The sequence below is a fragment of the Oxyura jamaicensis genome, chromosome 3 (assembly GCF_011077185.1).
Source record: "Oxyura jamaicensis isolate SHBP4307 breed ruddy duck chromosome 3, BPBGC_Ojam_1.0, whole genome shotgun sequence".
Classification (NCBI taxonomy): Eukaryota; Metazoa; Chordata; class Aves; order Anseriformes; family Anatidae; genus Oxyura; species Oxyura jamaicensis.
In genome coordinates this window covers 50,053,578-50,076,879 of record NC_048895.1, presented here as the reverse complement: position 1 = coordinate 50,076,879, position 23,302 = coordinate 50,053,578, and the positions used below count along the sequence as shown (strand labels likewise).

General features: G+C 40.8%; 1 long non-coding RNA gene across 1 annotated transcript; it reads right to left on the bottom strand.

Moving 5' to 3' along the window:
* Positions 1–892: 892 nt before the first annotated feature.
* Positions 893–7,116, bottom strand: LOC118164785. Its single transcript, XR_004749669.1, has 3 exons — positions 6,959–7,116; positions 4,240–4,406; positions 893–1,015 (listed from the first exon to the last, which is right to left on the bottom strand). It is a non-coding gene; the product is annotated as an uncharacterized LOC118164785 (long non-coding RNA).
* Positions 7,117–23,302: the final 16,186 nt, after the last annotated feature.

Here is a 23,302-nt window from a genome sequence, read left to right as displayed (position 1 = left end):
GCCAGGCCGCCGCGGGAAGCGCCGCCGCCCGCTGAGGGCCCGCCGGGGCCAGGCGTCGCCCCGCCGCCACGGGGGGACCCAAAGGGGCCGGGGGGGTCGCCTCGCCTCGTCTCGGAGGGACCCGCGGCTGTGGCGCGACGGGGGGAGCGGGGCGGCGCCTGGAGCCCGCGGCCTCCCCGTGGAGTCCTGACAGGGGGCAGCCCGAATTGGGCGGCGGGGAGCTGCTGAGGGCACCCGTCGTGCCTCCCCCCTTCCGTAACTCGGTTGGTTTTAGTGGTAACAGGCTTCCTGGGGGACCTCTGTAGCGGGTGGGCCCGGGCTTCTCCTCTGGACTTGGTAGCAATTCACCTCAGGATTGTTTAACACAGCAACATCCTCGGCTAAAGCACTGTATTGCAAGGCGGTTTTTAGAAGTTACATACTTACAAGTGGTTAAAAGGCAGCCTCTGGGCATGGCTCTCACATTCATATGCTAAAAGAGGAAAAAGAACAGCACTTTTTTCCTTTTAAAATCTCCTTCCACCCATCTTCTCATCAAGTATCTTATTTTCTTTCCAGGCCACGCAATGTTTCAAGCCCTCTCCTCAGCCCAGACGCAGAGATTGCAGCAGCAATTATCTTCTTTTCGCAGGCCTGGGGAGCGACTGACAAGGCCGGAGAAATTAGCAAGGAGGCTCTGCGAACAGGAGCTGGAATTGATGGTGTCAGAGATAGATGGGGAAAACTGGCTGGTGCAGCCCCCATTCGTCGGGCTTACTGACAGCACACACAGAATTATATCGGTTTCATCTGTGGATTTCAGAAGGGTCTGGGAGGGCTTCTAAGGTATTGCAGTCATTGTGGTTCAGCTGTGGCTTGGAAACCATGTGCCTCCCATCTGTAAGAGGCAGGGTCCTGAGCGTCTCTCTGAACCTGTGCGCCGTCCCCTCAGGGTTGTGGCGTTCAGGTTCAGGTTACGGCGTTACGAAACGGTCTCTGGTTTGGCACTGGCCTTGATTTCACAAAAGGAATTCACCTGGTAGCAGATACAGCAGAGTTTTAGGTGACTTTGAAATTTAAAAATAAATAATAAAAAGTTACGTCCTTAAAAAAGACCTTAAAAAAGCCAATCAGAGGTCCGGGGAGGAAAAGACCCATCCTCCTCACCTCGGTCCCTGGGAACACACCAGAGCAAGTCTTCGTGAAGACTTGTGTATAGGTTTGGTGGCTACTGAAAAGTAGCCAGTACTCTACGGTATCTTTGCTGATGTCCTCAGTGGCAAGGTGGGCTGCATCCTCTGCGAGTTCCCAGATGACACCAGACTGGGAGGGGTAGGCAATAGCCTGGGGCCCTAAGCTCAGACTAAAGGAGGAAGGTCTCCAAGCGGAGGAGCAGGAGAAAGAGGTTTGTTTTGAGTGATAACAGCAAACTCAGCACGAAAACCTGTTACATGCAAAATGATTATTCAAAATCATTAAATGCAAAATTTGTTAATTCCTCAGATATTGAACTATGGTTTTGATCCAGCCGAAGCCTAAGAGTGTGTTTGCTGATTGTAAGGCTCCACTTGTCATTTGTATCTTATATGTAGAGCTATTAAATAAGATAGCAAGGCATTAAACAATATTTCTTACAGTATTTGCAGATTAATTTCAGTGGTGGAATAGAGACACTATTTCAGCTTACATTTAGCTTTTAGCTTATCTCTGCAGAGTACACTATTTATGCTCACATTATATACAGATACTAATTAAGATGTTAATATATCACAAGATGGGGGAAGCTCTCCCTGGATACACAGTGTTTTCTGACATACACTGGAAATAGGCTGTGCCTAAACAAAGAGCCAAAGCACAAGCAATTTGTAAATGAAAGGCGTGCAGGCTGACCAGTAGTATGGGTGAGCTAAAACATGTACAGGGAAATCGGCCTTCAAGTTCCAGGATAAACAGCAGAAAGGAACTAGCACCATACATCCTGGCTTCCTTCATTAGGTATTGTGCCCAGCTCTTCAGCATGCAAATACTCTTCCTCTTTTCTAGGCCCTGGAATGGTCTGTGGTCTCTGAACCTCCGATGGACCAAGTGAGAATGATGAGCCTCCCAAGGAAAATCTGAAACACGTTGTTCTAGTAGATACACAGCAAGTATCTCCTTACCTGTATGTTATGTATAAATGTAATCACAGGTATATATGTAATCACGCAGGTGACAAACGAGAACAGGGCACTCCTCCTTGCTTATCATACTTTGCTATTCAAATAAAGACCCCTGCTTTCTGGGCAAAGTTAATCAAGCCAAACCATGACCGGAATCCATTAGAATTGTGTGGGCTGATGAATATTTGACACAATGCATTTAACTTCTGTAGTGCTCTATGGAAATGGATCATCTCCAGCTTTTCCAAACTCAATCTCAACTTTGTTTTTCAAATTCAGCAGATAATAAAGAGAACATGTATTACAAGTTGCACTGACCTTACAGGATTGCAATGTTGCAGTCACTATCCACATAAACACATTATGGAGAGCAAGCCTGGAAACGTTTGCTACCAAGTTAGTCGAATTTTCTGTGTAAGCAGTTTGGTAGTAAAGGGTAAGGACCAGATTTTTGCTTTTCAGGTTAAGTTTGTAGCAGCTTCCAGCAAAATGGATAGAAGTTATTTCTAACTCGTATTCAGAAGAATCATGTCCAGATGAGATACATGGCAGAAAAAATACTGTTCTTCCCTAGGATATTTTTTTCCAGCATCTTTTCAGGCACACTATGAGGAAAAAAATGAGAGTCCTGGCAGGTTTCACCATGTCAGAATGTATTATTCATGTAACATGACATAAATGCAATACTTATTGCCAAAAAGGATACATCATAGCAATGGCAGGTTTGTTTAGCAAATGTAAAGGATATTTTAACCAGATCAGTTTCAGTATCCTTCAAAGAGAGGGCACCCTGCATTCATTCAGGGCACCAATAAATGAAAAATGTTTCATCCTTGAACTTCTGTTCTGAAGTGTATGCTATTAAAATATATGCTTAGCTAATGGATTACATTGTCAGATAATGGTAGATTTTGCAAAGCTATGGTCACCCATTTTCTATACAGTGAGATGTTGTATATAGTCATTTTGTGTGGAGTGAGATAAATCAGACTGTAGCTGAATGATAACTTACACCTAGGTAAAAATATACTCAGGAAGCTCTAGAGGTTGTTTTTGTTTGTTTGTTTCCTACCTTTACCATTACTGACTCATTTTTGACACACTAAGGAAGCAGTGTGGGCTGAGTACTTAGTGTTTTGAACCACATTGATATATTTGATGTTTGAAACAAAGCTAGACACAAACACAAATATTCTGAAGGATAATCACCTTGTGGAAGAATTGGAGGAAGAGTCTGAAAATAATAAAATTCAATTAAAGTATCTGTGAAGTTCAGCTAGAAAAGGAAACTCAAATTCACATACAGCATGAGGGTATAGCACATTATTATATTGCTATAAATAATGTATTGAGTGCAAGCTAATACTTCTGTACTTTTCTAAAACACAGAAGCAAATTCTCAAATACTTTTCTAAGGTTTCCACTAGGGCAGAAGGTGAATAATTCACTAAAATGAATGTAACTGCTCATACACAAAGGTAAATATTTGCAGAATTAGGCTATTAGTTAAGGTAAATAGAGCTCTTTATACTTCCTTGTAAATGTTGCAAGTATGTGACCATACCTGGAGTACATTGGCAAAAAGTCCCGAGGAATTTAATGGTGATGAGACAAAGTTTGAAAATACTCTCTTATCTGAAGGTGAGTGTGAAGTGAAGAATATACAGCTACAAAACTCAGCATCTGAAGGAAGATTAGCTCATGTAAACTCTGCAAATAAATAAACTTATGTATAAAGGTTAGAAATTCAGAAATTAATACACATTATGTCAGCTCTCGTGAACTGTACTAACTAATGAATAGTACAGACTGTTAAGTATTCTGATGATTGAATTTTCATCATCATAAAAAAAAAAAAAAAAAAGAGGACCACTACTTTAAGTACCCTTTCATGGAAGAATGGAAAATTGAGATTGGAAGGGACACCTGAGGGTCATCCAGTCCCATACCCTGCTAAGAGCAAAATGAGCTTCAAAGCCAGGTCAAGTTGCAGATGGGTTTGCCCAGCTGACCTTTGAAAATCTGCAAGGATGGTGATTCCCCATCTTCTCTGGGCATCCTCTTCCAGCTTACTTCCTCTCTTACCAGGCAGAACATTTACCTGCTTTTTAGTGAAAGCAACTGTGCCCTTTGTCTCATGTCCTTTTGCTGGGCAGTTGCAAGAAAGGTTTGGCTTTATCTTCTGTATAGATTTCCCGTTAGGTTGTCAAAAGCTGCAGATGGGTTTCCTTTGCTTTCTCATCTCTAGGCTAAACAAGCCTTTACTCTCTCCTCATATTTTGTCAGTAGACAAAAATTTGAAAAGATATTATTTGTGAAGAATGTAGATATATTTAAGCAAAAGCTCTATCACAGAAAAGAGAAACAGAAAACGAAGACTGATGAAAACATGGCAATATGGAATTTCATATGAAATCTAAATGTAAAAAGAATATTGTTTACAAACTGAAAGGTATCAATAGTTTATATAAACAAAACAATGCTTTAATTTTAAAGGAAACTTTAAATATACAAAAACAACCTTTGGTCCCCAAAATACTGATGATATTCATATTTACAATAATATAATGCTCACTGAGTCTATCTAAAGGGGAAAATAAAAGGACCTAGCTGATGAAGCATCTTTTTCTCTTTTTTCTCTCTCTTTTTTTTTTTTTTTTTTTAGTCATGAAATTAAATTATTTTGGATTTGAAATCACATTTGAAACAGAACAGCTACTTTATTTACTGTGGTACTCTTTCTTCCTTTCCCATAAAAATTTACAGGCATTAATTTAAGATCAGGACTATGATAACTAGATCACTTTCTGAACGTAACAGAGAAGCAAATTTAATAGAAATGGGAATAAATATCTACATCAAGGCTGTTGTTTTCCTCAGACCAAGTTCTGTAACCAGAATTTAGTCTAAACATTTAGCTTCTTTTTCCTCAGTAGCAGAATGATAAAGTGTAAGAGCTAAACTTCTCCCACAGAGCAGCCCATTCTCTGTTAACCAGTAGACTCCTACATTTTTTTTTTTTTTTCATATTCCACTTCCAGTGAAGAGCTAAAACCAGTCTGCACAAGTACTAGCTTCTTGGCCTTCCATGGCAAAACCTCTAAAACCAAAACAAGACAAAACCATTTTTTCCCTAGAAATATACTGTGACTGCTGTTTCACTCACTGCTGGTGGACACCTATTTTCACAATGCAATAGTTCCCTACAATAATTCAGACTGGGCTTGTCTTTACAAACTTTAAACAGTGACCAATATAAGCTCTGAGCCAGAAGGCAATGCTGATGCGGTGTGCACGCAGGAATTTTACATTTACCCAAAACGTTTTACTTCACACTGAATGGTATTTAAATGAACGACTTACAGCAGGCAAATGTAAAAATAAATCCTATATTATTATTAATAGTAGTGTTCTTGGTGCTAGTTATGTTGTAGCAATCCCTGGAAATACCAGCTGAACATCAGCACAGTGGGTAGAAACTTAATTAATATAAACACCCGCATAACTTGCAGTCTAGCACTTCCACATGACACTGCCTTGGAATCATAATGAAAAAAAAGCCAAGAGCTTTGGTTTCTTGGACATTTAATGTGAGCTTCTGTCACCTTTTTTTCTACAAATGTCCACGTACTCCTCTTCATCAAGAAGAGCTCCTTTATCAGATGCTTGCACGAACCATGAAACAACAGTCTTTATGCAGCTTTCAAGTTTTTTTGTTTGTTTTTGTTTTTTCCAATGAGAAATTGAATTTAGAACATACAGCTACTGCCTAATAAAATTGAACTCACTTACAGTCAGCATAGTCATATGTCTTACACAAAGACATTGTAAAAACCTGCAAATATCAGGCACCACATTTCCAGGACACAGAAGCACTTTGTGGAGAAAAAAAATGATTTAGTAAAATGGGGAAAAAATGTATCCATCATTTCTAACTAGCCTGTGCAGCTTGTCCTAAAAATCGTGGCACTAATCACCAGCTGTAATTACTGTGGGGCAGAAAGTGTCTGTCGGGGACAAGGGAAATGATCAACCCTTCTGAAATTATCCTCTTGGTTCCAGAAGATTCCTCCAATGTCCTAGGACTGCAATGCAATATTTTGACCCCAGGGGACATTAGGGAAAACACCGTGCTGTTTTGTTCAGCTGAGGTTTCCGTGTCATCAGGGAGCAGAGTCACTCATTCATTTTACAGAGCTATCAGAGAAGCTGCCAACTGTCAGCTCTTAGTTTCTCCCATGTTTGCTTTTACTCTGCTTCTCTTCAGAGGCATGTAGGTGAAATCCCAGATTTATAATTTATTTAGGGGAAGAGACACAAAAAATCATGAGACTTTTAAATTTTCTTAAAGCCACCTCTCTCTAAGTACATAAACATTAGAAGTGTGTTGTTAAACTCCCTTCTCTTATACTCACAGCCGATAATAGACTGGCTATTTTCATTACCCGCTGGCATATGCTCCGTTCCTTTGACCATGTGCTCTTTCTCTGACTGCTCCATTCATCCATCCTTCCTCCATGTCTATTATCCCTACCAATTTCCTGCGGCTCTGTCTGCCTCATGGACTGTGTTTTCCATCATCTCCCATTTCCACAATTCCTCCTCTTTTCCTTCGTGCCTTCTGTGCTGAATGGCTTTTTTGTTAATGCTCTTCACTTTCAGTTATTTTCTCCTTTTCTCACCATGTCTAGATCTGATTCCTGCCCCCCTCCAACAAGTATAGTCCAGCTGGAAAATTCCCTTGCAATGTTTGCCTTGTTCTTATACTGACTTTTTGCTAAGTCTCTTGCTACCTAGACAGTATGTTGCACTCAAGGGACTTCTCATCTGATTCAGTGTGGCCATTGCTATGTGTGATCTTACTGAGAGGTGAAAGAACAGTCCCAGCTTTCCCTTTTTCTCTCCAGCTCAGCTGCTATATACGGCTTAAACACACGGAGCTTTCTGAACAGCACTTGAGATGCAGGACATAAAAGCTGGAGCCTTGTGAGGCAGAAATCATCAAGAGTGAAGCAGAGTGTACTTATTCTGTTTCTTGAAGCTCATCCAAAGCAAAGTGCTTCTTTGTAGGGAGAAGTCAAGATTGTTATCCAGGTGGCTATCAGGTAAAAACCCCTGGAGCCAAGCAGTCAGGGTAACAGTCATGATTTTTCCTCTTACAGGCCTAATCCCAACACATCAGCAGGACCAGCAGGCACCAGAACACATGAGGAAAAGGAGCAGGAGGGGGAGAAGGAGAAGGAAGGAAAAGAGGAGGAGGAGGAAGAAGGAGAAGGAAGTGGAGGAGGAAGAGGAGATGGAAGAACTGGCTGTGTGAAGTGGTACAGCATGGCCCAAGTAAATTAGACACTGAGGTGGCTAAGGATTTGGATCCTGGCTTTGAACTGTGGGGTCTTGTTAGTGCTGATTCTGAAGAGCCTCCATCAGGAAATTAGAAAGCTCTCACTGCAGCAGTTCAAAACTAAGATGGTAAAAAGTGTTTGGATTTATGCAAAAGCTCCTCTCCAAATAATCAATGTTTGAAAGAATCAAATATTTCCCTGAATTCCCCTCAGACGCTCCCATTCTGGATGAGTAATGAGAAATTAATCATCCTGTCAGAATAAACGCCGTGAGACCTTTTAGTCATGCTTGCCCCTTCCTCCGTAATAGATTTTTGTCAGTCATCCAACTAGGTCTCCCAGAAGGCAGCGCCACATCCCAGCTCATGCCTTTTATGCGGTCTCTTTCACAGCTGGGGCCTGTTTCCAGCCCTGTGGTGTGTCGGGAGTCAACCAGGCATCACAGGAGCCCAGCCCATCATGCCCACCTTACCTCTGCCGACTGCCGCCCCGCAGCACCTTGCCATCGCTTCGTTATTTTTTCGGGTGGGTCCCAGTCTTCCTGCAGTTGGTACCCTGCATCTTCCTGACACAGGCGGTCAGGGATGGTGTGTCTGTGGGGCTGTAACTGCTTGGTTGTAAAAACACAAGCCTAGCAAAATATTACAAGATCAGGGAATTAAAAAAAAAAAACAAATGGTTTTTTGCATTCATTTACACCATGCGTATTTCTGATAAAGTGGATCTAACAGTCTAATTAAAAATAAATAGAAGAGAGACGAAGAAGCAATATGTGCTTACCATTTGAACAATTTTTCCTTGTTAATAAATAATCACACCAGCTAAAAGAACCCTGAGTTTTTCCAAAGATACAAAATCAGGATGAAGGGTTTTATCTCCAGAGAACACATCCAATGTTATATCTCTGATGTATTATATTTTAGTTCCTTTTTCTATAAATGGTATCTCAACAGATTTTTTAATCTATGCAATTTTGAGTTGTCATTTCTCTATATCATGCATGCAGTATCCACACACTTATAAACACTTTCACTTGAGTGAATTCTCATCCATCTTTCATTATCAGCTTATTTTGAAGTGAATTTGGAAGACTGCTGAGGACTTGCAGAGACACAGACAGATCTGTCAGTTAACCTCTGCACCTCTGGTGGGAGAAGATGGAAGAAAGAAGACTTATAAAGCAAACAACTTTCAAATATCAAAAATACCACCTGTGTAGATTGTTGCTGTTTGTTAACCTTGGAAGTGTTGATAGAGGGATGGAAGAAATGTTTTCTTCCCTTCCAGTCTTCTATAAGCTTTCATATCACACCTACTTCAGTGGAACATGCAAAGCAGGAGTGGGCTCTTATGCATTTGACAGGGGCTGCCTATGTGAGATGATCCAAGCTGTGACACAACTCCAGTGCTGAGACCTGTTTCAGAAATGGCCTCACATACAACACCTTGGCATTTGTCAACGCCCTCACTCTTATCATTATGTCAAATCAGAAGATGCATTTTTTAGTATGGCTCTGCCTTTTAAGCATCAGAAAAAGGCTGTCTCAGCTGGGTGAACCACAGACATTTCTGAGCTCCCAGGTGTCTATGTCAAGGTGCATTCTTCAGCTGTGTCACAACCTCTTACTAAGGTAAGTTTTCAGGGTCTATGTAGTTCCCTCTGCATTGGCTCATAAGGTAAGAGCAGACTGGCAGACCGGTGTTGCTCATGTCAGTGACGATCTCGATTTGGATGGCTGAGAGACCCGGACGTGGAAGTGTGCCACGAAGCACACCCATCTTTCCATCTAACTGCAGCCTTTGGGTTTCAGTCCTGCTAATGATTCGAGACAGGTTAAATTGTGTCAGCATGAAGTTCAAGACTCTAATTTGGAAGGAAGATCCAAGGCTTGACCTGAATCTAACATTAATAAAATAATGATGAATTAACTTAATTTGGATTAGTCAAATATTAGGGCAATTCCTGTTTCATTCAGGACCAATTAAATCCCCATATGGAAGGCTAATATATCTTTATCTCTGCCCAGTCTTAGCCTCATAAAATCAGCATTGGTTCAGGCTGGTCAGATGAAGTGTCAGAATTATTCTGCAGAGATGTGCTGTAATGATTTATTCCCTCTCTTCAGAGAATATAAAAAGCTACCTCTTTCTAGTGATGCCAGTCAGTAAATTGATGAGACAATCTGTAGTTTACCTTTCCATTGGCAGGTACATAAGCTACAACCCCAGATGTCCCCTGCCTCTCTATAATAAAGTCCCACCTTTCTTATGGCAGCAAAAATCAAACCAAAAAAGCCTGCATCAATTCCAATATGTGCAAAATGTTCCAACTCCAGTGCAGGGCTCGTGGGGTTACACGCTTTTACCAAAACTCCATCTCACCCAAATGGGTTCTTTTATTTTGAGAAAAAGGTGCTGTCTTCTATGAATGCTTTTGATCAGAGCTTTTAAATTCCTAAGTTCCCTGTTTGATAGATGTTTTCTACCCTGCACACTGCTATGCTGAACTATGCAGTGCATGTCTACTGTAATAGTAGATCACAGGAAATGACACTTTGTTCAAGTTAAGTGTGAGCAAGATAGATGCCAAAGAACAATTTTTGTCAACTGGGTAAGGATCACACAATGGGGGCCCTATCAATGATATGGTAGAAAGCTCTACATCTCTGCAGTCTGCCTAGAAATTCAACCTTAACAGACATGAATGTAATTTTTAATGAATAATGAAATTAATTAATATTTTTGATGAAATTTTAAGCCTGCCTTGTACAACACAAGCGCATAAAGCTTGGCTACATTAGAAGCCTTCACTGAGCCTCTAGAATTGACCCAATTCAAACTCCAGCTCAGTCCTAATTGCAGTCCTAAAAAAGGACTGAACACTATTTATAGACACCAGGCCAAGGAAGTTAGGGGGTTCAGCGCTCTGAAGAGTAATGATGGAATGCCACGTGGTCTTCACTTTGCCTCTGCCCAAAGTACAAATAGAAAACAGCGTCTGTTTCAGTGGAAACCAAAGATGTTTAAGGCTGTTCTTTTAATATTGGCTGATGTGACCTACGCTCTAACATTTTCAGCAGCTCCCCTGAGATGTAACACTGCTAAAACCTTGCAGCAGTTATCAGTGAAACACCTGTTTTTCTAAAGTGCTAATTCTGACTGTTGCTTAAAGACAGATTTATCTGTTCAAATACCACAACTGCTTCTAAGATATATAGATAGATTGAATTTTGATATCCTATTGCTATATTCATTAGAAAGACTTAGATATTATTAGATTAGCAACTGTTTCTGTACTGAATTGATTCCCATTTAAAGGCCAGAATAAGCACCCAGAGATCCAAAAAAGCTGCAGCAGTGATGCTCTGTGGCCACTTGATCCCGCTGATCGTAGTGGCAGGCTGTGTGGACCCCAAGGTTTCCCCCCTCTGTCTCTGATCCCTCAACTCAGATGCTCAGTATCAGCACAGGACTTCAGCTTCCTTCCCCCCTTTGGCTCTGATCCCTCAGAGCCTTTCCTGGGAAAGTACAGAAATAAGCATTACTGCTCCCCTGCCTTCCCACTAATGCAAACAGCCCAGGAGCCCTCTGAGTAGCAAGGACTTGTCATGCCATCATTCATCAATAGTGAAATGGAAATCTTGATTGCCATTAAAGAACCTTTTTTATATTCTTGCAAGGCTGTAACAAGCATTTCAACTGTTCATTTGCGTTAACATTGCAAGATAGGGTGTAACCTGGATACTAACTAATTAAATGCTCTTTGATTTTGAGTGAAGTGTTTGCTACAGTTTAGACAACAGAGTCTAATTAGCGCTGGATGTTTAATGGAACTAAAGACCCATGAAAAGCAAAAGGTGCTGAAATAAAAAGTCAGTGAGAGAGATGTGAAGATAAATGAGAGCAAAATAAGGAAAGTAAAATAACCCTTTGCTGTATTAGAAATACCATTCCCTCAAAACGAACCTATATTAATTATGAGAAATTGATAAAATCTCACCAACTCAAATGTCATTCTGTCAAAGATAATATAACAGAATGCTATCCAAAACACATGATGCCAGCAAGCAACAGATTAAGGCATTTCTCGCTATCTCAGGACATTGCATTTCTTCCAGGCGACAAATTCACCCCAGTACTTTTACAAAGGAATAAAAACTCAGTATGTATTGCTTTGTGCTTTATAATTCACAGCATCTCAGCAGGAAATCGAATGTTTGCCTTAGCAGCACCTTTTTCTGTCAGTAAATGCAGCCAATTCATGGTTTTCCTTGGCTGAGAAAAATGTGTATGCAACTTTCTACCCATATGCAGTTAAGTCCATAAAGTTAAAAAAAAAAAAAAATTCTCAACAGATGAGGCTACAGTGTAGCTTTAAAACAATAAACTTTTATTCAATGCACATGTCCTCTCTAAGAGGGGATTAAGCTGAAAGGCTTGGGAATAGCAAAATCGAGATTGCATCCCCAGTTTTGCCACTAATTCCTCGGTACTATCTTCTGCCGAAGACCTGGGTGCAAGATGTGCCAAATCAGCTCTAAAAGCCATGGCCAATTTAATTTTTCAGCACCTCAGGTTCCTAGGCACCACAGAGATATCACTCCTATCACTCCTCACCTTTTTTTTTTTTTTTTTCTTCAGTGGGGAGTTAGTTTTTAGTTTTGTTTTGTTTTGCTTTAGTGTGTTCTTCTGAAAAAAAAAAAATCAACAATGAAGTCAGGAAGCTGGTAATACATCACATGTTTACAGAATCACTACTGGTCCCTAAATAAGAGTGATTTTTTTTTTTTTTAGAAACAACAACAACAACAACATGCAGGGCAATTGCAGTACAAACACAGATGCCTTGATCCCGCAGCAGCAGCATGTCAGTAAGCATGGAATCCCCCAACTGCTTTCTAAGAAATAACATTTGTGCAGTGATGTGCAGCATCCCTATCTGGTGGCATGTCATTCCCCATGGTTTTCCTTCTCCTCAAGGCAGAGAAAAAATAAATAAATAAATAAAACAGGACAAGACATCACCCAGGGCTGCACTCCTGTGCACGGGGAAGGCATGCTCTTTGGAGAAGTCCCCAGAGAGTTACAGCCAGGGTGGCTGGGCAGGACGGGCTCACAGCCCCACAAATGAGTTGCTCCCATTGCTGAGAGACTTGCAGGGGAGTTTCAGAGCTCATCCTTACACAATCTTGTATGAACCAACCCCAGCAGGTCATGGCCCAGGCCCCAGTGGGCTATGACCAGAACACAGCAGAGGTCTCCACGCCAACATAAGGTCAGTATGTTCTGCTGCACTGTGGCTGGGTTTTTCTCCATGGGCTGCAGGTAGGCTGCCTTTTTGTGTTTGGATTGGCCTCTCACGCTGTTAATATGAAAGCTGAGCAGTTGCTGAGCTGCCTTCTTAGATTGCTGCTTAAACAACGTCCGAGTACGACAGCTGCAAACTAGAGTCTTAAAGTCACCAGACCCCTGTGTCCTTTGGCCACTGGTACAAAGAATGACTGGCTGCTTCACAGCCCACCACAGGCAACTTTTACAGTACGACTTCCAACTATGTCATATGGAGATTTGTGCTTGGCTTATGAGAGAAGGAGGCCACGGAGGTTGCCGAGATATTTTTGGAAGGTTATGTCAGTCTTAGAAAGCCAGTCTTGTTTACATCTGCACTTTGTCTACAGGCATGGAGCTTGGAATGAGCAGCCCTCTCAACACACCCACTTTTTTTTGCCAAAAGGAGCCATTAGTTCAGCCCACTTCAAAGCCATGGCATGAACTAACAGTTTACAGTTTGGACATCTGCAGGGAAATGAAACAATTATTAGATCACATATGGGACATTGGTGCTACAGAGAAGTTTGGCATGCATAGGGCGTGCTTACATTTATGTTACAGTTTGGATCAGGAGTGCACGGTCTGAAGCATGTCTCACAATTCTTCCAACTTACAGTTTTGATAAACTTGATAGAGTTCAGAAAATGCTTGGTGGGCATCACAGCACACCCTTGGAGTGAAGGAACTGGTTTCCTGCAGGTCAAAGCTAAGCCAAAATCCATGCTCCAGGAACACACATAATGTGTTTCATCTGCTTACTGGGGTCCAGCCCAGGGGGCCAGAAAAGACCTAGTCCAAAGTAACCCTCCCGACTTGGTTATGGTCAGAAAACCAGCTCTTTACCACAGAGTGTTTCTGTCTACAGCCATCTTTCTACCAGGCAATACTGTTCTCCAGTGCAGCTGTAGCCCCAGTGGTCTGTCTCTAGGACAATATTTTCACCTTCTCTACTTGTCAGGCTTGGAGCTACTGCCATCTCAGAGGCAAGAGAACTGATTCAGCAGCTAGAGCAGCAGGGTTTTATACAGCACAGCACACAAGGTGGCACCATATGTTCCTGCCCTTCAGCATCTTACAAATATCAATTAATTCCAGCAGGCACCAACACAGAAGCAAGTACTAATTAGAGATTTGGAGAAAGGGATGGCATTAGCAGTCTAAATATTGGGGGAAATTCATGCTACGCTTAGATGTACACGAAGGAGGACAAACGGAAGGTCATTTGCAAATTTCCATTAAAACAGCTGTAATAGCTGTCAGCCCTCCCCTTCCCTCCAACATGTTAAGCTAGAGCTTGCTTGGTCAGAGCTAAATCCCAGGAGATGTGGAAAAGAAGCTCATATTCAGTGCAATGAAGAGCAGGAACTCAGTGAAGACTTTCATGTGAGGGGATAAAATGAGTCAAACATTGAGTTAGAAGGAAGATACCTTCCCTCGGGAGTATTGTGAATGTCACAGAGCAGCTTCTTGGTGCTACTGAAATATAGCTAACACATTAACAAACAATAATTCCTCCAAAAGTGCAAATTTATATAATTTCAATTATTTGGGGTATTACATCACTCATTGTAATTACACTAACTTTTAACTTGGATTTACTGCCTTGGATTGAATGCAGTCATTCACAGTAGCTGTGAAACTTTAGTGATCAAAGGGAAGAAAGATATGATTTTAGGCCTGTCTTAGTGTTCTTATGTTATCTGAATAATGACATAAAGGAAAGCTGTATCTTATTTTCTTTCTTTCAGGGGCAATTTGTTATATTTTCAAGTAAAATTCACTGATTTTCGTAAAGACTTTGAAGTACAGTGACTTGATGACAGGACTCTGCAACCAGCTGAAGAGTGGAAGATGCAGCTATGGCTGGGTACCCAAGCTCTTTCAAAGACCCCAGACCACAGAATTAGAGTATCATCATCCTTTCCAATTTGTGATTTTATTTTTAAAGCAAAATAAAAGAAAAAAACAACCGCAACACATGTAAATGCAAGTCCGTAATTTGAAAGGCAGCAAGAGGAAGAAGGATCTGAGTGCCTAAAGTCACGGAGGACTGATTTTGCTAACAGAGACCACATCTTATCAAAGTTATTGTCTCTGGAGAACTTCCACCCTGTCACTTGCAATCTGTCAGACCATTTCAATTGAAACATACATTGGCAAACATAATAACTTACACAGAAAAAAAATAGAGCAAGAAATAATTCCTGCATTTCCAGGTCTGTTTGCACAGAACTTAGTGGTTTTCTTTTTCTCCCATGCCAGTGCCAGCGAAGTCTCTGGAGACAGACAATGCAAGTATTTCATTTGGAGCAGAGGAAAGTCATGCCACCGGTGGTATGTCCTTCTCCATCAGCTATCCTTTGTTTCCTGAGGTGGGTTAATACAGTCCTTTGTTTTTCTGTAGAATCTTTGTTGATGCTGGAGGGGAAATGTTGAAGAGCAAGTTCAAGCTGAGAAGATGAGAAATGCTGAAAACTTAACTCCAAGGCTGGTTTTCATGAAAGATTAAATAGAAACAACTGGAACAACGAGACTACCGCTAGGTCTGCGTCTCATCTGCTATTCACATGGATTAGTGCTGAGAATGAAGAAATTAAATGGATGAAGCTCAGAAATGCAGACAGGACCCTGGAACGCTGCTCATGTAATTAGTTCTAATGAAATTTGAGTTAATATCTGGTGCTGTGCGTTGTTTCTGAAGTCACAGCTGTTGCTTTACGAGGAGGGAGGTGAGGGAAGGGAGACTTCAGTGTTGCTATTTGTGCTTAACTTGCTGCAATAATATCAGATCTCTGAAACTGAATCCCAGCCCCAAAGTGTGGCCTTTTGACTGTCAATCAATTGGTATTGTTTTGAAGACTGGGAGTGGCACAGGGTCACCAAATCTCAGAAGGCTTATAAAAAAAAAAAAGTCATTTAAGAACTTAAGCAAGAGAAAACACTGAAGTTTAGGAGACAAACTTTTGCACCAAGAAGGACATTCCCAAAAACCACACCACCTCCTAATCCTAAAAAATTGAAAGCCACATGAGACATGGCTTCAGGCCAGTTTAGTGGTTAGACAAAAATGGAGGCAAACTATCAAAACAGATAGTCACCATAACCAAAAAGGACTACAGTTTCTGTGGTTTGTTTTTGGTGGTGGTGGTGGTGATTTGGTATTTTTCTTTTTTGGCCTTTCTCAATCCAGTGGCTCGCTGAAAATTTCTTTACACCTCAAACCTTCCAATTAAAAGGCAGGTCAGGCCTTATTGTGGCTCACAGTTGCCAACAGCGATTTTGCTATTCATTCTAGAAATCCAGGACTGACTTTCTTCCTTCTAAGACCTTTCCTTTGACACAAGGAAAAAATAAAAAGAAAAATCCCTGCACTAAGATTTGTTGGTCTTTTTAAAGAGAAGATAATGTTCAGCATTTTACTGACCCTAACCCTACAGTCCAGAAGGAAAATGAGTAGTATGAATAGTCACAGTATGTCCAGAGCCCATTTCCCCTTCAGGAGATCATTTTATTCATCATCTAGCCAGGTCTGAAACCTTCAGGTAAGGTTAAGTAAATTAGGCTTATAGGTAGCTCTGTGTCTCACATGCGATGAGTCTAAAAAAGAGTAATGGATACTAACCATGCAGTACAAAACAATACACATGCTTACAGTCACACGTTTTGGCATTCTGTATTTTGTCTTTGGTGAAGACACTGGAGGCTCACGAACTGTCAGAAGGCTCTTAAACAATGGATGCAAAAAAAAAAAAAAAAAAATCATTTATATGGATATCCTGCTCCCAGGAGGGTGAAATTCAAATAGCAGAAAGTAAACGTTTTATGCTCTCTTCTTCCTGAAAAGACTCATAGTTTGTGTTAGAAACTTATAAGTGCTTAATCCTAATTAAGACATGACTATCATATTTGATCAACATGTGAAATGGAAAGAAATGGCATTAGCGGATTACTTGTCCATCAAAATTCTTAAGGTATTCCTCAGCCTTCATAAGAGTCTCATGGGAGTGTTTGCTAGAAAGGAGAGAGATGCCCCTCTGACCTGACTGACAGCTGGAAAGGCAGCAGCAATTTTCCTGTTGAATTCAGACTGCATGATAAACACTGTTTTAAAGTGAAAGCTTGAAATACAAATGTGGATCCTTTGCATCAAATTTGTGCTGACTAAAGGGAATGTGCTAGGCAACACAGGTTATCAAAAACCATGCTGCCCCAGACCTGCTGGTGTTTGCATTTCTATATCTAACAACAAATCAAAGGGAAAATTTGATTCATCTCATTTCATGAACAAATTGTAATTTGTATTTTTGTGGTCCAGCAGACTACAGATTTGGGATTTGTAATTGGATCCAAAGAAACAGAGCTTGCCTCTTTCCTGCAGTGGAGCTGGGCGAGTGTCCACAGCCCCTCTCACTTCCTCATAGGTCAGTTCAGGAGGCTGAGGCTCTCTACGGAACGGTGCTGAGATGACCACAACACTTGCCATTTTTAGTGCTAAAAACACAAGCCACTTCTTTGACCTCCTGTCTGGAGAAAGAGGTAAATGCGTCTTTTCCACCCTCAGTAGTTCTGGAAGGTGCATAGGTATCACAGCGTTAATCATCTGTATAAGGACCTCAATCAATACATGGTGAGACAAAGGCACAAAAAGCTCTGCTGAGGCTGCACTCAAGCTGCTTTTATAACATAAATAACAAAAGCAATTTTACAGCTTGGTGCCTGAAAGGACAGGGCTATATGGAGCACTGATTAAAGTGGACAAAAAGCAGATTTTCCCACAGGGGCCAGCTTAGACCCATCCCTAGGGCAATGCAAAGAGGCAGGTTGGGGACAGCAGTGGTGGGGACAGGCACTGGTAGAAAACCAGGTGGTTGGGGACAGGAAAGGAGAAAACATCTGCTTTGCAGTCAGGATTGTTCCAACAATATACACAAATCAAACATATTTTGTCTGAAGTGGTCTAAATTTTCACTATCCAAAGTCTGCCCTCACCTATTTTCTATGCTTCAGATTAGCATGAAATTGTATAAATCTTTTACACATAAAACAAAGGATTAGCATACTTTGACATCTGAAGTTAACTTTCCTTCATAGTTGTCTATATTTCCATTCTATATTTGAAAGAAAAAATTGACTCTTTATTTTAAGCCAGGTTGTTTTCCCTGAAAAGATTTCTTTCAGAATAAACCTTGCTGACCCATCTGCCCCAGATCTCCATGGCCTGAAGTGGATTAACTTTCCACCTGACATTATGCCAGCATTTACTAAATTTCCTAGAATTTTTTAAGAGCAGAGAAAAAAGGAAATGGCAATTAGGAAACCTCCAACCTCTGATCATGGATAACAGATTCTGAGGGGAGTTTGATGCAGAATGGACAGCAGGCATAGCTTTGCTATCAACATGGGTTCTTGTTTCCTTGGCCTTTAATTTGGTACAAACTTTGGTACGTGCTAGTTACCATCAGTTTAGACATTCACAAATGATAGTACACTTCTAACAGCCCAACGAGTAGTTCTCAGTAAAATAACAAGTATACGAGCTCGGGCATGGTAGCCATGACATGGTGACACACCCTGGTAAGAACTGTTTGATGGAGGGCTGCAAACTCACCCGTTATTCCGGCATAAAAGGTGTGTGCGATGAGAACAGCAGTCTGCGAGGTGGATCAGATCCAGAACGTCTGCCTCTGTCTTGCAGAAATTTGAAGTAGCTTGTCAGACGGAAAACATTATGAGACATAATGATCATAACACAGCTTTGAGGAACAACTCTAAAAAAAAAAAAATCTCCTCAGACAACCAACACATTCAGTTCTTGGGTTGTTGCTCATAAATACAAAGTGCAAAGCAGCTATATGACAGCCCACACACTGCCATGGGTTGAGGAACTAGGGAAAACTATTTTTCAGTGTTGGCTCTATCAGGGATGTACACTCTAGCACAGAGTATAGCATTTATACCACCATGCCACAGAGATCTGGCTTCAAAACACCAGAACTCCAATGAAACCTTAAAAATTCTGCACAGTCATTTTCTTGGGGTCACAAACAATCGTTTTGCTTGACATGAAGACTTAATGCAGAGCTTCAAATCCAGAGAAAGGAAAGAATTGGAGACTACACGAGGTTATTGCTAAAATCTGCCTCTGAAAAAAAAAAAAAAGTTCCTGATTCTGCTTTTGCTTTTCAGTAATGTATTTTGATTGAGTTATTGCATTTTATTTTATTTTTTGTGCATATGACAACAGCTTTTATACCACAACAAGGAGGAAAACAAGCCCCAGGCACCATGGGCTGTGCTGTCCTTGTTTGGTGGAGGAGGAGCAGGGCTGACTCAGTGGTTCTCACAGACACCAGAACAATGTATACATCTCCAAACGTTACACAGGCCCCACTGGGATTGACTAGCATGCTGTTCTTGTATTCATAATATTTTGGTTTAGAATTTGAAGTATTTTTCTAAATATTCACCATCACATCTACACTTGAAGAGAAACATCTAAAACTCTAAAAAAAAATGCCTAAAAAGATCTTTTTATAGTACACCAAAAGAAGAATTGCAAGTTACAAGTTACTTTGCTGCTGGTGATAATGAATCCATGCCCTTTAAGTCTTCTACCAGCCGAGAAGCTCTGCCAATAAGCGCAAAACTATGGAAATGTGGTTGGAGTTGCAAAGGGACATTCCAACAGAAAGCTACCAGAGCACCAGGTACCATGTTAGCAAACAGGAGCGGCAGCCTAAGAAAAACTCCTGGGCAGACTGAGGCAGTGATGAGACACTGCCGGGCTCCAGCCCTCATGGGGACAAAATGTGGTTAGTTAACACCCGCAGTAGCTGGGGTGGCAGAAATATGTCCATGAGCACTGCTTGTGCAGGAAGTCCGCAGAACTCCTGTCTCATCAAAACCACTTGAGAACAGGGTTTATCGTAAGCCACTGATGTTACACACCATCACATCAAGGCATCGAAAGCCATTCAGTTTTTTCCTGAGAAGAACTGCAGGAGATGTACCTGATGGGTGGACAGCCTCGCCAAAGGGGCGAGGGGGGATTCATGTGCCTCGTTTGTCAGGAATGAATAAGTAATTATTTGTACATGTTCATTCTGGAAGATAGAAATCGTTTGCTTGTGAGCAATAATAAATTACACATTTTAAATATTTGATCCTCTGCTGTCGAAAAAATGTCATTACAAAAGCAGTTTCCACTAGCTAAGATTCATAATAGAAATTCAAGCCCTTTGTTCAAAAGTCCTTGGATTTAAGGATCTCATCTTTTTCTGTAGCGAAAAAATAAGTAAGAACATTGCCTATTTAGCTGAATCTATATGCTTGATAAAAACTTTATAGGTTTTTCAACTGGCTATTACATTTAGAACAAACCCATTTAGACATTGTTATTCTTCCCTTATTCTTAGCTGAAATGCTGGATTTTGCTAATGCACATGGCTGTTTAATGGGGTCACCACAATATTGAAAGAATAATTGTCAGAAACAGGGTAAATTGTTTTCTCTGCGCTTTATTGTTACCATTACTGTTCCGAGATGTATATCAAACAAAGTTACCTAAATTGCCTCTGAGAACCTCATTGCAATGTGATGGATTCCTACAATTTAGCTGGCAGAACAGATTGCCTCGTGGTCCTAACACACTGCCGCGCTTCCTCCCCCCGCCACTCCATTCTATAGACATTGTGTTTTAATAAAAAGTTATAGTTGTGCTGCCTCGCCTTCACCACAGACTAGAAATGCAGACTTCAAACACGCTTGAAGTGATTTCTTTTTTCAATGATTTTCCAGAGCAAGAATAATAATTATGCAGGTTTAAATCATAGTTTCTACAAAATAGTTGATAGTAACCCTTCTGAAGGGGGCATCTGTGTAACACTGGATGAAAATGTGAGTACAGAAGAGTTAATTAAGTCCTGCAGTAAAAACTTAAAGACTGTTTCTTCTGGAACACAGTCATGTAAAAGCGACTTCTGATTTCTGACTGAATAGCTCCTTACAATATCCAGTCACATCCGCTTACTTGTTTGATATAAATGACTTTTATTGCCTTTTCCCCCTGAGATACAGTACATACCAATGCTGTTGTAAAAGTCTCCTTTCAGTGCAGAACCACATCTCATGGCCAGAAACGGGACAAAGACTTCAGCAAGCCTTTTCAGACCTGCATGGCCCTCCTCTCCCCGCAGTCAGGCATACACGCTGTACAGATAGGTTTTTCTCTGAATTTGTTTAGTTGTTGTACAACTTCTAATTTATTGTAGGTATCCAGAGAGGTAAACTGACAGGCAGCTGAACGGTAGGGTGCTATTTCTCTCCTGACAACACTAGATGGACCCAGGCACAGGAAACAACATGGTATCATGAGATATTTCTGCTGAATATGATGCCTTCAATTGAGCATCTTTCAAGACTGTTTTGGCTTTAAATCTGAATTTACCAGATATAACAGGGATTTGACAATGACCCTTCACCTGAGAGTAATACATTTTTTATCTTTTAATAGCACAGAGTAGTGCTGCGTTGTGATTTCAGGAAGCTCTTTGAGTAAACAAATCATATTCATTGCCTAGAGACTAACGTGACTTCCCAGAGTCTATACAGATGAGAGATAAGCTAAAAGATAGTTTTGGAAAAGTTTTGAGGTAGCTAACAGCAGAATTTAAGGGTACATTTCTGCACTGGTTAGAACTAATGCTTAGAGTGATTTTTTTATTATTTTTTTAAGGTTCAGTTGTTTATAGAAATTCTAGAATTGATTTCTTAACACTATTTGATCCAAATAAGGGTTTTAAACTGGGTCTGTAGCTCAGTTTCTCAGGAGGTTATGTGCGCTCTTATAGACTGGCTGCCTGTACTGAGCAAATTGGTTTTGTATTTAAAATCCAGTTTGCAATTTCACTTAAAGTTCATGTCATACTGAAAACAATCCCCTCCAACTTCAGATACCTGTTCTGGCTCTCAACTGTGGCAGACACATTGTGGTGGGGACAGCTTTGGGGCTGGGCCAGGCTGCCCTGTGGGCAGAAATGAGCGAGGCTGGGGAAGGTCAACATTACGGTGAAATAAACTCTAAGTGGTACTTTTAAACAGCAAATGAAGACCCCATCAATAAAATTGAGTAATCTTGTTTAAAATGCACTGTTGCAATGGCTTTCCAGGGGAAATTTGCATTGCTGTGGGTAACTATCACAGCATGTCAGGCTCTGCACCTACTTTACAGTCCTCCCAGCAGAGAACTTTGCTCAAGATCCAGTTTTGGATGGCAGCTGCCCCATATGGGGAACTTCAGCTGGTACACGGTGGTACAAACAAAATGTGCGAGCACAGCAAGATGACCAAAATGTAATTAGCTGTGGGCTAGGCTTAGAAATTAGCTGGCTGGGTGGGAAGCAGCAAGATTTGCCTGAAGTTGAAGGAATAACCAAGTGAAATACTTTGGAACCTAGTGGGGTTCATAAGCACACTGGCCAAGCGGGAAAGGTTTCCAAGTATGTGGCTGGAAAACAATGGCAGAAGGACACACACACCACTGGAAAGCTGAGAACCGAATATCACCCTCATTGCCTACATGCAAATCGTGAAGTTACTAATGAGAGTTTTGAAATTGTGTTCAAACTGGAAGGGAATATTTTTGTGTAACACAGCGGAGAGTAATTGCCTACAGATTGAAATGAACATAAGGTGCATTGTACCATTTATTTTATCAATTGAATTCCATGATTTGTTCCTCATCCTACAGTCTCTTAATAGCATTAAGTGATGATTGTGTGCTACTGTGGGTAATCAGAATGAAAATTAGCCTTTTTCAGTCAAATTAATTGTCTCTATTTATTCTGCTTCCAATTCAGTTTTTAGCTATTATTTATAGTCTATTTAAGAAAGATTGCATCTCTTCTGCAAAACCACTGTCTTCAGCAAAACCACTGTCAGAAATAAGAGCAGTTTTACAAAAAAACTGAAATAACGCAGCATTTCTCATTTCAGTTGGATGTGCCTTCCATACTTAGTTTTTTGGCTTGAAAAGAAAGCCATTATATTCAGATAATAGTTTTCCCAGCCAAAAGCATGCACTCATATGGAAAAGATTGACTGTTAAACTCTAACAAAATCTGTAATCTACGCACAATGACATTTTATAATAGAAGCCTACTCTAAGGCATTTTGTTTTTATTTTTAAAAACTCCTGAGGAACCACAGAGTTGGAGTATCTGAACACAGATCAGGATGTCTCTTTGTGCTTTTGACAAAAGCTGATTTGTTCGGTGCTAGAAAAGGTTGGGAGGGGTGTATCGGAGTTGTGGGGATTGTGGCAAAGGTCACTAGCTCTAACATCTTAATGTGGTAGAAGAGCTGGGTAACCTTAATTTGTGCCATCCTTATTATTGATCATCCATAATAATTGCTAAATGACCCAGGGCTCGCTTCATTACAGTCAGACCTAGGTTAAAAAAAAAAAAAAAGTGTGCTGCTGCCTTACTTATG